General features: G+C 40.5%; 1 pseudogene; it reads left to right on the top strand.

Moving 5' to 3' along the window:
- Positions 1 to 4,422: 4,422 nt before the first annotated feature.
- LOC105288373 lies at positions 4,423 to 4,797 on the top strand (annotated as a pseudogene).
- The last annotated feature ends 12,198 nt before the right edge of the window (positions 4,798 to 16,995 follow it).

Here is a 16,995-nt window from a genome sequence, read left to right on the forward strand (position 1 = left end):
GTCAGTCGGGAAGAGAGTGATGAGTAGGGGGAGCACAGGGGATTTTTAGGGCAGTGAAACTACTCTACACTATAAAAATGGGTACACGTCACTAGACATCTGTCTTTGAGTTGATCACAATGTAGCAATGTAGTTTCGTCAAGTAATAAATGTACCACTCTGTTGGGGGATGTTAATAATGGAGGAGGCTATGCATGAAGGGGACAGGGCATGTCCCATACATGCCCTGTCCCCTTCATGCATAGCCTCCTCCATTATTAACATCTCAAGTTTGCTGTGAGACTAAAACTGTTCTAAAAATAAAGTCTATTAAAAAAATTTTAAATCTTAAAATACAATTTAAAAAGGGAGGGGAGAGAATACTTATTCATGATTGCTTATAAATGCACTAAATATTTCTGGCAAGATCCGGATGAAATCAATTACATTAGTTGTTTCCAGGGAAGTAAATAGGAGCCTGGAGTCAGGGGTAGGGAAAAAACTTTTCACTGTGAATCCTTTGTTTTCCTTTTAAATTTTACAGCATGTGACTATGTTACTTATTAAAAAATAAACGATTTCACTGATAGAAACTATGACCACCCCCAGTGTCTGCTTTTGCTAAAGTCTAATGATGTATTCCGAATACCCAGTTTGGGTTTCCTTTGCTTTTCCACCAAAAAGTGGCAGGGCTGCAGGATCTTGGCAGGGGACTAGGGGCAGCTCCTATGTCAGCTCTCCTACCCAGATATGCCCAGACAAGATGCCCGTCTTTGCAGGATGTGTGGCTCCTGGCACTGCAAGAGGATGTTCATCTGGAGCCTCCCCAGGCTACATGGTCTGACTCCCCGCTGGCCTCCAGTTCTCAGAAGTAAAGATGAGGCTGAGATGAGTGCTCAGGGGAGCAGCTGCTTTTTCCGAGCACATTCTCTAAAAGGAAAGCCCTCTCAGTGTTTTTTTTCCACCAGGTAATTTATCAATGTGCTAGTCGTTAGTACTGTGGTGTAAAAAATCTTAACAAGAGCATGTGACACCAAATAAAGTTGGCAAATGGAGTTGCTGTTTATTTTTCACCTGTTCATTCTCTCATCAATAAACCAACTACACGTCTGCGACACCCGCAGTGACTTCTTCATCTCTGCCCCTAAGGTTAAAACCTCCCCGTTCCTCTTGCTTGGCTCCCACCACCAGCATTTTCCTCTTTGAGGACAAAATGATGAGAATTATCAACACTCACCTTACGACTTCTTTTCCCCTTCTAGTCTCTCTCCTTCTCCAGATGACCAGCAACCCTTCTGTATTGTCCTTATTTAAAAAGCCAAGCAGCTTTCGCAATGGATAATTGATGACAGATGATTTCCTATTTATTGCAACTCATCCTTCCCAAGAGGTAAGAAGCCTCACTGTCACTCAAGGACTCCACACATCCCTAGAGATTTTCTTAAACAGCCGACTCCATACCCACCTGAGCGGCTACTAAGCACAGTGCCCTCTCTCTGGCTCTGGTGCGCAGAGGGCAAAAATCAAACTGAAAACAAGTACCATTGTCTGAGGGAGTCTTGATTCAAATAAGAGAGCCACATATCATACTTAAAAAAACCCCAAACATAATAACATAGTGCAACAGCAGCAGAAGCACAAGTGTGCACCTAATTACAGATAAGGGAGCAGATGGCCTTATCCTCGTGGAATATATGAGGGAAACCCCCACAGAACAAGGTTAAATGACAGCTCTGACAGGCCTGTGGCAGATGGGAGAAAGGCAGGCTTTATCTTCCATCTCATCTGTCCTTCCCACTCTTTCAAGTCTAGAGAAGTTCTCTGTCATTAACGTGTCAGAGCAACATCCATAAACAAAGGGAAAGGCCCCCGCTCTCTGGCAACTTGAAACACTGAGAGGATAAAAGAAGTTGAGTTGGGGAAATGAAACACTGCTTCACACTATTTCCTCTGCTTTTCCTACTTGGAAGCACCCTACCCAGTGGCTATCTCTGGTTATGTGTACTCCACTAAGCAAGCTTGGGAATGCTTGTCTCACACATCCTCATGTTAATTAGTGTGGTTGGCACAATCATGGTCCCCTGAACATGTCTCTGTCCTAATCCCGGGAACCTATGACGATGGGAAGTTACATGGCAAGGGGGGATTAAAGGAGCAGATGTTATCAAGGTTGTTGATCAGCTGACATGAAGAAAAGGAGACGGTCCTGGGTTATCCCAGGTGGTCCATGGGGAAGACAGAGGCAGCACAGTCTCAGGGTGATGCAGAGTGAGAAGGGCTTAACCAACCAGGGCTGCTTTTAAAGATGGAGGAAGAGTCCACCAGCCAAGGGCTGCGGGCAGCACCTGGGAGCTGGAAAAGGCAAGGAGAAGGATTCTCCCTAAAACCTCCAGCAAAAAACGCAGGCTTGCTGACATCTTGACCTTAGCCCAATGAGATCTGCTAAAATCTTCTGATCTATAGAACTGTAAAATAATTTATTTGGACTGTTTTCAACCACCGAGTTTGCTGTGAGTTGTTACAGTGGCAACAGGAAATAAATAAAACTAGAGAATCAGATCCTGCTTGGCCCAGGTCAAGCCAGAGTCCACCTTCAAAGCCTTCCTGGAGGGGTCAGCTCCATTGGCATCGTTCACAAAAGAGGCTGAATCCCATCCACTGGCTCTTAGCTGGGGCAGCAAGGGGGTCTGGGAGGGAATCTCTGATCTTGGGCTCCCAGTGTCTTAGGGAGAGATGAAATAAAGTGGTCCCCAAAACTCGTAAGAGGAGATAATAGAAGCATTTGCATAGAGGTCCAGGTATTAAGTGCGGGAGTTGGTAAGAAAGAACTGCATGAACTCAGGTGGCAGAAGCAGAGTAGGCTTTGGCCTAAAGGTTAGAAGGATCTAGAGAGATGGAATCCAGAAAGAGCATGCTGCAGCATGAGGGGTCCCCAGGAACTGGAGCATTTAGAGGGGGAGGTGCTCATCCACTGTTAGAAAGAACAGCCTTGGCCTGAGGGATTCACTAGCATACAATACTAAGCTCTAAATTTCTTGCAAATTACAAAACTAAACCTTGTGGATTCATCAGAAAGGCTTAATGACCACTGAATAGTGTGACAAGTACAACTTTTAAAAATTCAGCAGAAACTCATTACTAATTCATTCCTAGATTCAGCTTTTTAAAATCTCTATCTTTAATGCTCAGGAGGTAGAGAATTGAGCTTCACAAGCTGTTTATTTCTCTCTCAAAGGAAAGGCAACACAAAATGAGTCCAAGCCTCACTTTATTTCTCAACCCTCCTCCAGCTGATCCATCTTCTTTCCCCAAGAAGACAGTGAGCAGTGAGAAGAGGGGAGGAAGGGCCACACTGATGCAACCCAGAAAAACATTTCTTGCCAGTTCTGCTCAGTGGAGGTGATCCTCACTTACTGAATAGGAAGCTTAACCCCAAAATGGGTATGGCCTGAGATGAAGCAGTTTGGGGGGTGGAAGAATGAGGCACATGTTACAGCTACGGCAATTCTATGGAACACTCTTTGGGTTCCCTTTGGCTGGAACCCAACCCTTAGGTTTGGAACCTCTAGAAACCAAAGCTCCTGTCTGTTCATATTTTTCACTCCAATCTAACTCTTCATCTCAAGTGCCAAGTAGAGTCCTGGGCACAGAAGGATGCTTCATTAAATCCTTGCTGCTTTGCAAGGGATTGAAGGTGATGCCAAAGTTCTGTCCTCCCAAGAACAGTGGCTAAAGATATCTCTTCCAGCAGACTCCAGACCTCTCTCTGTACCAGGTCACGGGCGTTTAAATGAGACCATGTAACGTTAATGGAAATTGGAAAAGATGTCATTTAATGAATGTTTCCAATCTGATCACTATTGGAGAGTTAATGGACTTTGGGATACAATCTAACTTTTCAGTTAGGCAAACACCTAATAATTGCACTTGCCCCTTGTTCCAGTCACATTCCAGTTTCTCTCCCCCTTCTATGCATACCTATTAAAAAATGATTCAGTCCTCTGAGCACATCAGATTTTTTCTGGTTATTCCTCAGTCTGGAAGGCCACCCTATACTCCCTTCCCCACCTATATAGCAAATTCCCATTTATTTTCTAAGATTCTATGTAAGTATCTTCTTTGTCAGGAGACTTTCCTGATGCTTAGGCTGGGTAAGGTGTCCCTTTCCCACAAACCCCTAGTGACTGTTACTTGTTTCAAGCACAGTGAATACTCATCATTTTCGGGAACTATATCATTTATCTTTAAATCACCATGGCCTAACAAAATGCCTGGCATGTAGCAAATTCTCTAAAAATGTCTGTTGAATGAATAACTCAATATTAACAGCAACTATTTATTGAGCGCATTTTACTACGGGCCTTGCATTATGCTAAGCTTTATACTGCTTCCTGCTCCTCGCCGCCTCCACAGGCTGCCTGGAATCCTTGCAAACCTATTGGCATGTCTCGGGCTGAGTTTGACAAAGCTGCTGAGGATGTTAGGCACCTGAAGATCAAAGCAGGGGAAGGGGGAGGTAGATGGGATAAAAAAAAATAAAAAAATAAAAAGATCAAGGCAACAGATGATGAGGTGCTGTTCATTTGTAGCTACTACAAAATATTGACTATGGGTGACATAAATACAGACAACGATGCTGACCATAAATGCAAGGTCAAGTGGGATGCCTGGAATGAGCTCAAAGGGACTTCCAAGGAAGATGCTATGAAAGCTTACATTGACAAAGTAGAAGAACTAAATTTAGTCATCCAACAGTCATATAAAGTAAATGTGCTGTCCTATTTTACAGATTCAGGAACTGGAGCCTGGAAAAGTTGAACAATCTCCCCAAGTTTACCCAGTCAGTAAGTGGAAAAGCCAACATTTAAATCCAGAAGATTTCTCAGATTTTCTATGGGATCTTCCATGGCTCCTACAACGGTTATCGGTTACAGCTTTAATTTAAAATGGAAAAGATCTGGATGATAGGTCATATTTTTCCCACTTGTCCTCCAGTCCACACCCTTCATCCTAGGAGTTTGCTGCTCCTATTGGGAGAGGTAGAGTTTATTTTTTTGCTCCACTGATGTTGGGTTTGGTCCTGTGATTTGCTTTGGCCAAAGGAATGTCAGTCAGTGGATGGGAAGTGAGCAGTAGAGTTGGGCTTGTTCTTCGTGCTCTGGCTTTTCCCCACGGGAGGTCCATGGCTCGAGACACTGTCAATCTGCGGAGAAGGAGAGATAGATGGAGTAGTCCTAGTCCTGGCCCACCACAGCCTGATATCAACCTGGGCAAGGTAAGCCTAGATTAGTCAAATCTCTAACAAACTACAAATGCATGAGCAGAAAATAAATACTTTTGTTATGCCACTGAGTTTTGGAGTTGTTTAGGAATGGTATTTTTAGGCAGCATATTTTTGGCAATAGCTGATGAATACTGTTAAAAAAGTAACTTTAGAGACATAAATATAATAATACAAGAACATTACCCCCTCCCAGAGAAGACTAAAAGACCTCTATCTTTTAGATATAGAGGAAAAATTATTTGTTGATGGTAGCTGTGTTGTCCTAGATTGGTTAATTGGAGAACACTGGAAAAAATTTTTTTTCTGGGATAGCTTAATAAAGTCATTTTTCTAGAATAATTTCTTACAGGCTCCGATGTGGGGAGAGAATAAGCTAGAGATCCTTTTAAAATCCCTTAAAACCCTGTGGATTTTGCTGGCCTGTGATGATTTAGAAAAGTAGTTTAAAAGTTTTTGAAGTCACAAATACATCATTAAAAAATTTTTTAACTGGAAACATTTTTATTAAGTGGCAAAATTGTACTATTTGTTTTCTGGCCAGATTGCTCTTGGGAACAACTGTACTGCTCTGTGGTTAAAGTAGCAGTATAAGTTAGAGGCCAAAGAAAAGAAAAAAAATTAAATTCAGGAAAAATATGCACACAGAGATGATGAACACTTTCAGTATATTCATATCACTCACATATATCTACATCGAATTCTATGCCTTCTAGCAAGTTTCTGCTGAATCCTCAGTTTGAAAAAGCCCCTCTCTGGGCTTTCTGGGAAGGAATGTCAGGCTCAGAGTGGTGAGCTTCATTCCAGGTTCCTCTTCCTAGAGCTCAGTCGTGGCCTCTCTCTGGAGCTGTGTCGGCCTCCTTCTCAGACACCACGAGGGAGACTGAATGTTTGCGATCACCCATGGCAGCTACTGAAGCATCCATTGTATAGTAATTGCTTCGCCAGCAGTAATTTTTAAATAATTTTCATGTTGATGAACTCATTTAGGTTGGAGATGGGGGTCATCAGTACTTCAGGAGACTTTCTCTTTCTTCTGTGGTTTTTCTTTAATTAATTGGATGAGTTCCCCTCCCTACAAGCCCTCAAATGTAGCCAGTGAAAGAATTAAGGAGAATTGTTAAGATTTATAGCAACAGATTTATAGCAGAGTTGACCTACTTTGGAGCAAGCACATTCTGGGGAAGAATGGAACCCAGATTTCAACAATTTGTTTTCTTTGTGTCTAAATCTTTCACTGTCTTCCTTAAGAAGAGCAAAAGGCAAACATTGTCTCACTGAGATTTAGGGAGTTTCATTTTCTGTGGCGAGTGGTTGGCAAACAAGCTCGATTCTCATGTAGGTGAAGGCCGTTACATAAAGGAAGAGCCTTTGTAATTGGGTCAAGATAGAAGTTTTAATTTCAGCTTCATTAAAAACTCAAAATTCAAGGCAAAAACATCTTAGCACTTGCTAAAGCATATCAAATTGGAAGGATAAATGTTTAACTTTTTTGAGAGTCCTAAAGACTGAAAGAGAGGGTACAACTTCAAATGAATAAATATTACCTGACAGTGTTGCTTGAAGTCTTCTAGAGCATTCTCTTAAAAAATAGCTACTTTTTAAAACTTCAGAGACAAAAGTGAAAAAGAAAATATTCCAAATCCAAGCAATTAGTCAAATGTTTCAGAATTTTAACATCCGTGACATTTTAAATTTAACCATCAAAAAAGACAAAGAAAGAGTCACTTGCCAGGTGGTCCTGGGCAGTGCACAGGCTACAGGCGGAACTTGGCTCACTGTAGGTCCCTTCCCAGGAAGCCCCAGAGCCAATATGTCTAGCAACAGGCTTTGACCAGAGCTTGAGCACCACCCAGGGCTGCATCCAAGGACAACTCACCCAAAGGGCAGATCGGGCAGGAACCAAAGCCCTGCTAAAGTGAATCCTATTCCATCAGCCCCTCACATGTCAATATTCCCAGCCAATCAGCCTGAACGTCAGTTCCTCCAATTTGATATACAAACAGCAATCGAGGCTCGACTACAACAAAAGGGCACACACAATTCACACAAGGATATACCTGGAGATCTGAGCCAGGTGACCAGGGAGACTATGCCACTGGGCCTCACAGGACACCTACTACATAAAGCCACTCTACTAAGTCCAGAAGACTTAGGAGCCCTACCTAACACATAGAAACAAACACAGGGAAGTAGCCGAAATGGGGAGACAAATAAACATGTCCTAGAAGAAAGAACAGAGCAAAGTTCCAGGAAAGGAATTCAACGAAATGGAGACAGTAATCTACTAAATGCAGAGTTCAAAACACTGGTTATAAGGATGCTCAGTGAACTTAGGGAAAGAGTAGTTGAACTCAGTGAAAATTTTAATAAAGAGATAAAAGGCATAAAAAAGAACCAGTCAGAAATGAAAAATATAATAGCTAGAATGAAGAATACATAAAGGGAATCAACAGAGTACATGAGGCATAGAATTAAATCAGTTATTTAAAAGATAAGGGAGCAGAAAATAACCAATCATAACAGCAAAAAGCAAAAACAAAAACCCAGAAAAATGAAGATATTTTAAGGACCCTCAAGCATACCAACATTTGCATCATAGGGGTACCAGAAGGAGAAGAGAGAAAGCAAAGAATTGAAAACCTATTTAAAGAAATAAAAACAGAAAAAGTCTCTAACCTGGTGAAGGAAACAGACATACAATGCCAGGAAGTGCAGAGAGTTCCAAACAAGATGAATCCCAATAGGCCCACACCAAGACACATCATAATTAAAATGCCAAAGTTTAAAGGGAAGGAGAGAATCTTAAAAGCAGCAAGAGAAAAGCAATTAGTTACCTACAAGGGAGCTCCCACAAGACTGTCAGCTGGTTTCTCAATGGAAACATTGCAGGCCAGAAGGATTGGAAATAAATATTCAAAGTGATGAAAAGCAAAGATCTACAACCAAGATTACTCTACTCAGCAAATTTATTATTTAGAATCAAAGGACAGATAAAGAGCTTCCCAGACAAGAAAAAACTAACGGAGTTTATCAACACTAAATCGATATTAAAAGAAATATTAGAGGGGTGGCTGAATGGATAAGAAAACAAGACATTGCTGCCTACAAGATACTCACTTCAGATTGAAAAACACACACGGTCTGAAAGTAAAGGGGTGGAAAAAGATATTTCATGAAAATAAAAACAAATGAAAAACTGGGGTAGCAATACTTATACTAGACAAAAGAGACTTTAAAACAAAGGCTATAACAAGAGTCAAAGAAAAACCCAGTCATCTCACTTCTGGGTATTTATCTAAAGAAACCCAAAATACTTCTTTGAAGGGACATGTGCATCTATAAGTTCATTGCAGCTTCATTTACAATAGTCAAGATACGGGGACAACGTGAGTGCTCATCCATGCATGAATGAATAAAGAAAAGGTGGTATATATATATGTACAATGAAATATTACTCAGCCATTAAAAATTTTTTTTTAAAACATGAAATCTTGCCATCTGCAACAACATGGAGAGATCTAGAGGGTATTGTGTTGAGTGGAGTAAGTCAGACCGAAAAAGACAAATGCCATATGATTTCACTTACATGTAGAATCTAAAGAACAAAATAAACAAACAAAAACAGAACAAACTCATAGACACAGAGACCATTTTGAGGGTTGCCAGATGGGAGGGGGGTTTGGTGGGGTGAATGAAAAAGGGGAAGAGATTAAGAAGTACAAATTGGTAGTTTCAGAATAATCATGGGGATGTAAAGTATAACAAAAGGAATATAGTCAATAATATTGTAATAACTGTATATGGTGTCAGATGGATACTAGATTTATCAGAGTGATCACTTTGTAAGTTACAGAAATGTCTAATTGCTACGTTGTACACCTGAAAATAATATAATATAATATATTATATTACAATAATATAATATATAATATAATATAATATAATAATATAATATAATATAATATTTCATGCCAACAATAATTGGAAAAAATTATTTACAAAAAACACAAAGAAAGAGTCAGATGCAAGCCCTTTCCAATCAATAGATATCTGAATATCCGACCTAGAGAAGTTTGGGAATTGATCATAGGATGGGATTGGGGGTACAGTTTTCCCTGGAACTTCTTTTCCTTATTCCACTTTTTAGCAGGGTTTTTCTTACATGTATTTCCACTTGCCAACTTGTTCTGGGCTCAACTCATCCATTTCACTATTGCTCTGTTTCCTTTCCATCCTCCCCAGAATGGCACAGTACACACTTAGTTACAACAGAACTGTGCATAGTGGCATGTAACTAGAATCTACACATGTGTAGGGAGTAGCTGATATTACAGACTACTTAGCTTAGTGGGCAAAGCACTGGAAGTATCAGGAGATGTGTGCAAGAATGTTTTCTGCTGGGCTGCTGTAATGGTGAACATGTAATGGTGAAATGTTCACAAACCTGAAATAGGTAAATATATTATGAAATATTCATAATATAGACTACTACAGATGTTAAGATGTGGGTAAATTTCAAAAAAATTTTTTGAAAGAATAAAAGTAAGTTGCAGAACAGTCCCAAAGTATGACAACAAACATGAAGGTTAAAATATGCAGAAAATATACTATCTGATAGGTACATATGTAGTAGAGACATGAAAATCTTCATGGATGTGAAGAACAACACATTCAAGAAATGGTCACCTCCTGGGGGTGAGCTGAGGAGGAAGGGCAGTACATGAGAAAGGGGAACACAGGAGTGTTGTTTTATATTTTCATTTCTGAAGTTGGGTGATAGCCACAGGGTACTTGACTTATTTTGCTATACTCTTTTGTATGCCTGAAAGAGAGTGCTATAGACGGAATGTTTGGGAACCCCCTTCCATGTCTATGTCATACATGTTAAAACCTAACCCCTAAAGTGATGATATTAGGAGGTAGGGTCTTTGGGAGGAGATTAGGTCATGAAGGTGAAGCCATCATGCATGGGATTAGTGATCTTATGAATGAGACCCCAGGAGCTCCGTTGGGGAGCTCATGGGAAGACACAGCAAGAAGACGTGCTTATGAACAAGGAAGTGGGTCCTTGCCAGACACCGAATCTGCTGGTGTCTGGAGCTTGGACTTCCCAGCTTCCAGAACTATGAGAAATAAATGTTTGGTGTGTATAAGCCGGCCAGTCCATGGTATTTTGTTATAGCAGCCAGAATGGACAGAGAACAACACCAGGGGCAAGGCCTGAGTTTTCAGTGTTGTCTCTCACTGCTCCCTCACCCTCAGCTTTTTAAGCCTTTGTTCCCTAACCCAGGAAATGGAAAGAGCTGGACTCAACAATTTAGAATTTCAGGTACCAGCCTGCAGGGACCTGCATCTGTCTGCTTGTCAGCATCCTTCTAAGGCTGTGTCTGGACAAGAGGGTGAGGAAAAGAGCAGAAAACTAAAATAACTAAGAATGACCCCAAACCAGCATGCTTGATTTTGGTAAAAATCACACTGACTTGCTACTTCAGCACCTGCTGAAGACACCCCAGCTGGGCAGGACTCTTCTGTTCTCAGATTCTTCTAAAGGAAAAAGATTCTATAGTTCTTTTTTGTAGCCCATCCTAGAAGGATGTACTAAAAGGAATACAGAACACGAGGAAATGAATTTATGATCGTCCTTTTTTCCTTTGACCGTCAGCATTTTTATCTTAATAAATTGTAGACAGGTAAAAATTACATTTAAAATTCCACTAAAATAATATTCTATTTTTTTGGAGAAGACTTTATGATTTGACAAAATGTCTATGACACATAATGTAAAATGACAAAGAGGAATATATGACTATGTAGGGTATGATTCCACTTCTTTTAAAAAATTACACACACAAGATTGGAAGAAAATTCATGTAGGCAGTAGAATTACGGGTAATTTAAAATTTCTTCCGTTTACCTAAATAAATTCTTCAATTTTTCTACAATAAGCATATATTACTGTTGTAACCAGATTATTTATATGTATGCATCACTATATATTTTAAATGTAATTTGTTTTGGACTGAAAGTTGCTTTTCTATGACCACCCTCCTGGCATGGACCCCTGCAGCATAGAGGACACTGGGACAGGCTCTCAGTTGGTTATCAAGAGCAGAGTACAAACCCTCCCTGAGAGTCATTTATACCCTAAGCCAGGTTTTCAAAAGCCTGGTCTCATAGAGGCTTTCAAAGCTCCATTTACCGCATTGTGAAGGAACAAATACATTGCCAGAGAGAATTCAAATGCTTCCAGAGAGTTATAAAAAGTGGAATGGAGTTAGTTCTTATTGCCAGCATAAAGTTTCTGTGTAGGGGATGATAAAACATCCTGATATATTTCCTCAGCCAGCTCAGCAGGCCAAAGCTTCATGTGCGACACCCTTAAACCACACAAACATCTCTGTCTTAGTCAGCTGGGGTTGCCATAACAAAATACCATGAACTGTGTGATTTAAAATGTATCTTCTCACAGTTCTGGAGGCTGGAAAGTTCAAGACCAAGATGCCAGCAGGGTTTGATTTCTGGAGAGACTTCTCCTCCTGGCTTGGTAGACTGAAGTTTTCTTGCTGTGTGCTCACATGGCCTTTCTTCTGAGTGTGCGTGAGGAGAGATGAAGAGAGCAAGCTCTGTGATGTCTTTTCTTCTAATCCTATTAGATCAGGGCCCCACATTTATGACCTCATCTAACCTTAATTGCCTCTTAAAGATCCTTTTTCCAAATATAGTCACACTGGGGTTTAGGGCTTCAAGTATGAACTTGGGCAATGTGAATATATGAATTTAGCAATCTCCTAAAAGTGAATCTCAGAGAGAGCCCAGTCTGCCTCTTCTCTGTGGGGGGGCAGCCTGCCAACACCCTTGCCCTACCCGCCTCTCCATGGACGAGTTCTTTGAAGAACAATGACGGAAAGGGCACAGACCAATGTAGAAATAGGTAAAAAGTACACAGTCATTGTGGGGAGTACACAGGGTGACATTCTGGTAAAGAGGAGCATCTCTCAAGAAATCCCACTGGCTTTCTTAATATCCCCGCCCCCATCCAATCCTATAAAGTTGGAAGTGAAGGGAGAAACTCCAAATGTGCAGGGGTGGCTGGGAATTGGGGCCCAAAGATTTATCCTTCTAATCCCTGCTAATGACAAATACCATGATGTTTCTGTTCCCCCTTAAGAATTCCCTTCCCAAAGGTGTCATTGACTTTCTTTTCTCAGTTCTTTGATGTATACGAGCAACCAGATGTAATTATTTACCCAGGAGTGGGTATTTCTGTACACTCTTGTGGGCACCCAGAGTACACTTATTCTCAGAACGAGTCATCTAGGAAGTTCTTTGGTTGATAACCCAGGGCATTTACTCAGTGTTACTTTCTACAATGCTATTCTTGAAAAAGGAAATGACTGGTTAGCAGAGATTGGTTTTGCTTTAGAACGGGTAGTAAAGATGAGCCTGGAACTGAGATTGGTTCCCATAGATGCCTGTCACTGAGTTAGGTTCATTACCAATTTATGACTGCAACTGGACCATGGAGAGAATTTATCATCTGTGTGTTAGAAGGATGACATTCTTCAAATGACCTGGCACTAGCCCAGCACCTGAGCATGTAGTAGGCTCTCCAGAAAAATATTTGTTGAAGGCATGCATGAATAAAATGGCCAGACAGGATGTCAAGCGCAGTAGTGCTTCCATCATCGCCATCACCAACTACAATAATAATAGTACTTCTTGAATGTTTATTATGTGGCCAGAATTTTTGAATATGCTTTTAAAGGGAAAGTCATGCATAAATCGAAGACCCATAGAGGTTGTATTATCTAGTGATCTCACCTAGGAGTCTTAGGGTAGCCCAAGGTATCTCAGAGGGTTTGGGCACGGATAGTCAGGAGGAAGCAGCATCATTTTTTATCTGTCTTCTATATTGGCAGCTGCATAAAATTTATCATTAGAAAGAGGGTTCCATTGCTTAAATCTGAATAGCAATGTTTCATTCAACACTCTCATTGGTAAAATTAGTACCAGCGTTACGAAGAGGCTCAGCAAATATCACGCAATCAGCAAGTGGCAGAGCTGAGACTGGAAACCAGGTATCTTAAGACAGTGCTCTTTCAACCACACTCTTTCACTTCTGCCCATGCATATACCATCAAGGTAACAATATTGTGATCATCACATTATAAATTGGGTGACAATAATAATAAATGCTTTATTGAGTCCTCATTGTGTTCTGGGCATTATGCTAAATACTTTACAGGTATTAATTTATTTAATTCTCACAAAAATCCAGAGAAGTAAATGCTGTTATTGCTGTCATTTAACAGATTTGGAAACTGAGTCATTGAAAGATTAAAAAACTTGCTCAAGTTTTCACAGCAACCATGCAAAGAAGCCGGACTTGACTTCAAACAATATAGCTTCAGAGCTCATCTCCTGACTGGCATGTTATTCTGCATCCCAAGACTGAAATGAATTTACATGGAGACAAAGATACACAGACTTAGTCCTTAGCCTTTTCTCTTGGCTCAATGGTTTTTTCTTTTTCCCTAGTCATCTTATTTTCCAACTTTTAAGAAATGAAAGTTATAGAATCCTCCATGGATTCGTTGAAATTTCTGCAGGGAAGAATTAGCAGTGATAAAATTATTTCTGCTTTATAGATGAAGGACCTTGCAGAGAGTTATTGACACAACTCACTATTTCTGTCAGCAGATGCAGATAAAGTGGGAAATTGCATTTGTCTGAGTCCCCAAACTTGGGTCACCAACAGTGTGAGCTGTCCAAATGGATGTGGGATAAAATGGTTGTGTGCATGTGTGCACAGTTGGGTACATGAAGTGGAGAGTGGATGTTGTGCTGTGCACTGCACAGAGGCCACCAGAGAGTTTGGAGAGAGTATGTGAAAAACAGCTTCATGTTTTAGAAATAGCATCTTGCATGGTGAACACTAGATTGGAGTCAGACGGTCTCCTTGAAAACTACACAGGAGAGTGGAGTTCAAAGAACTGAGTTAGGAAACTATTGTAGTTTTCCGAGAGAGATACTGGTGCTCTGTTTAGGCAATGGCAGACGTGCCCGAACAATATCTGTAGGCAATCCACATACTATGAACATTCTGCATTTCAGTGATGAAAACACTTTCTAGCATCCCTTAAGCTCTCAGGAAACCCTCTAGTGTTGATTGGATATAATGGTGGTTGAAGGCTCACAGTGTGTGGATGCCTGATTAGAGATTTCAAACTAACCCATCCCTGTCCCTGGGGAGTAGTAGAAGATGAAAATTAACATATATATTTATTACAATGTTGATGCTGCAGAATTTAAAAGTAAAGTACACAGCTGACAGTAAAACTAAATGGTGTGATAGTGAATGACAGCTCAAAGGAAAAATGAGTCGGACCAGATCCTTACTCTCTAGGATCCTTCTAGGAAGACAAGATGACAAAATGTGCAACAGTCGCCTGGTCAGGTGAGGCATTACATGATAAAAGATCTAAGTGCAGGTAATAAGAGCGACAGATGTCCTCATAGTTGGCAAGTGGTAAGATAGACTTAGCTTTTCATTTTTTAGCGAATATTTATTTAGCAGCTACTATGTGTCAGGCACCAAGAGATACGTAATTGAAAAAAAGAGATGAAAAATTCCTCCCCAGAGGGAGCTTGCATTCTTGGAGGTGGGGCTTGAGCTGAATCTTAAAGGAAGGGGAACCATAAGTGGCAGAGAGAAGACAACATCACAAGGACGACAGCAAGAATGAAACAGACACAAGAAACACTCAGTGCAAAATAATGAGAGGAGACTTGGGGAGTTTGTGCTTGGAGGTGGAGACAGCGGGAAATCCAATTGGAGGGTGAGCATGGGGCTGGGCTTGGAATCCTGGCATGAGAGACTGAACTTTATCCTGTTATGCATCACAGAGCCCTGGGGATCAGATGGGAACTTCAAGTTAAAATGAGAATGCAGTAAAGATAGCAGAGCAGTTGGTGGGGCAGGAAATCTGTGGTTATTTCAGTAATTAATTATTTTTCTGTCTCTCACTCTACCTTGTCTTTTTCTCCACCTTCTGAGTTTTAAAGATATATAAAATGTTGTAGTTATGTCTGAATGCACAAGAAGAGTAGAATCAGGTGGAAACGACATACAGAACTATGGATATTTTTATGTAAATGACTTAGCGGTAAGCAGACGGTGTTCCCAGAGTGAGCACTTAACTATTCTTCTACTGGCTACTTAAGTATATTGTGAGCTTAAGAATAAATCCAGGCAATTGATGCACTTGGGTGGAGTGGGTCCCTGGGTAGGGTCATCTGGATGTAGTTCCTCCACTGGAAGTCCCTCTTGGAGAATTTAATTTTCAATAGATGATAATAAAGTGAAGAATTAAGAGTCAACGAGAGGGAAAGAAAACGGATAAAGTCTCCAAATTTTTCTCTCTCTTATTCATACCACGTACCTTATGGAATCTTTTATCATTCTGACCCTTGCCATTTATATCCTCAGTGTCCTCTCCTGCCAGATTTATTTTACTCTTACTGTCGAAGAGAAATAAAGCTGCTTAAGCAATTCTCTAGCTTGATCTGCAAAATGTAGAATTCCTGTGATGATTTCAAGAGTCCAAAATCCCTTGAATTTCTCAGAGCAAACATTTGCATTATGGTTACTTTGAAAAGAAGCCTTCTCTGTTTAATCCAGATGTCCCCAAGCTGCAACAATCTGATAGGACAAATGATTGAGGGGTGGCTGTGGAAACTCAAAGCTTAGGCATGATCTCCCCCACTGATTTCTGGGAGTCTCCATGGGTGCCTCACCTGTGCTTAGGGACACATAGGTCTGCTCATATCCTGTCTCTACCACTGGTGTCCCCTGAGAATGCACTCCTCTTGGCACACCATTCCTTGAATGTTGGGGCCGCCCGTGTCCTCAGATGACAAGGCTGCAGAGTGGTCTATGGTGAGCTCTTGCATCTTCTCATTGAGGTCCTGAACTATCACTGCCTATCTCTAGTCTCACGAATTCTAAGACTTTCAGCTTTGAACTCCTCTCTCCACAGAGTTCAACACTAGGCGTTGAATGTGTACTTTAGATACGTTTTAGTGTTGAAGAACTGAAAATAAACTGCAATGTAATCTCTCCGCCCCCCCACCATGTGTTTTAGTACATGTATACATGTAAAGGAGTTTTGGAACATAGTCTTTATAAGATTCTATTAATATGAAGAAACAAAATGGAAGGACATAACTCAGGTCATTATAAAGATATCAGATACCTCTTGTGCTCCACCTCACATCTTTTCAGTCTACCTTTAAACAAATTTATTTAAAACAAGTTTTTAAATTATGGTAAAATACACATAATTTAGAATTTACCATCTTAACCATTTTAACTGTACAGTTTAGTGGCATTAAGTATATTCATCTTGTTGTGCAACCATCATCACCATTCATCTCTAGAACATTTTTCATCTTTCCAACTGAAACTTCATAACCATTAAATAATAACTCCCCATTCTTTCTCCCTCCAGCCCTTGGCAACCACCGTTTTACTTTCTTTCTATAAATTTGACTACTCTAGGTAGTTTATATAAGTAGAATCATACAGTATTTATCTTTTCGTGACTGGCTTATTTCACTTAGCATAATGTCCTCAAGGTTCATTTATGTTGCGGCATGTATCAGAATTTCTTTCTGTTTTAAGGATGAATAATATTGTCTGTATACACCATATTTTGTGTATATATTCATCT

Source organism: Pteropus vampyrus, unplaced genomic scaffold (assembly GCF_000151845.1).
Source record: "Pteropus vampyrus isolate Shadow unplaced genomic scaffold, Pvam_2.0 Scaffold17, whole genome shotgun sequence".
Taxonomy (NCBI): Eukaryota; Metazoa; Chordata; class Mammalia; order Chiroptera; family Pteropodidae; genus Pteropus; species Pteropus vampyrus.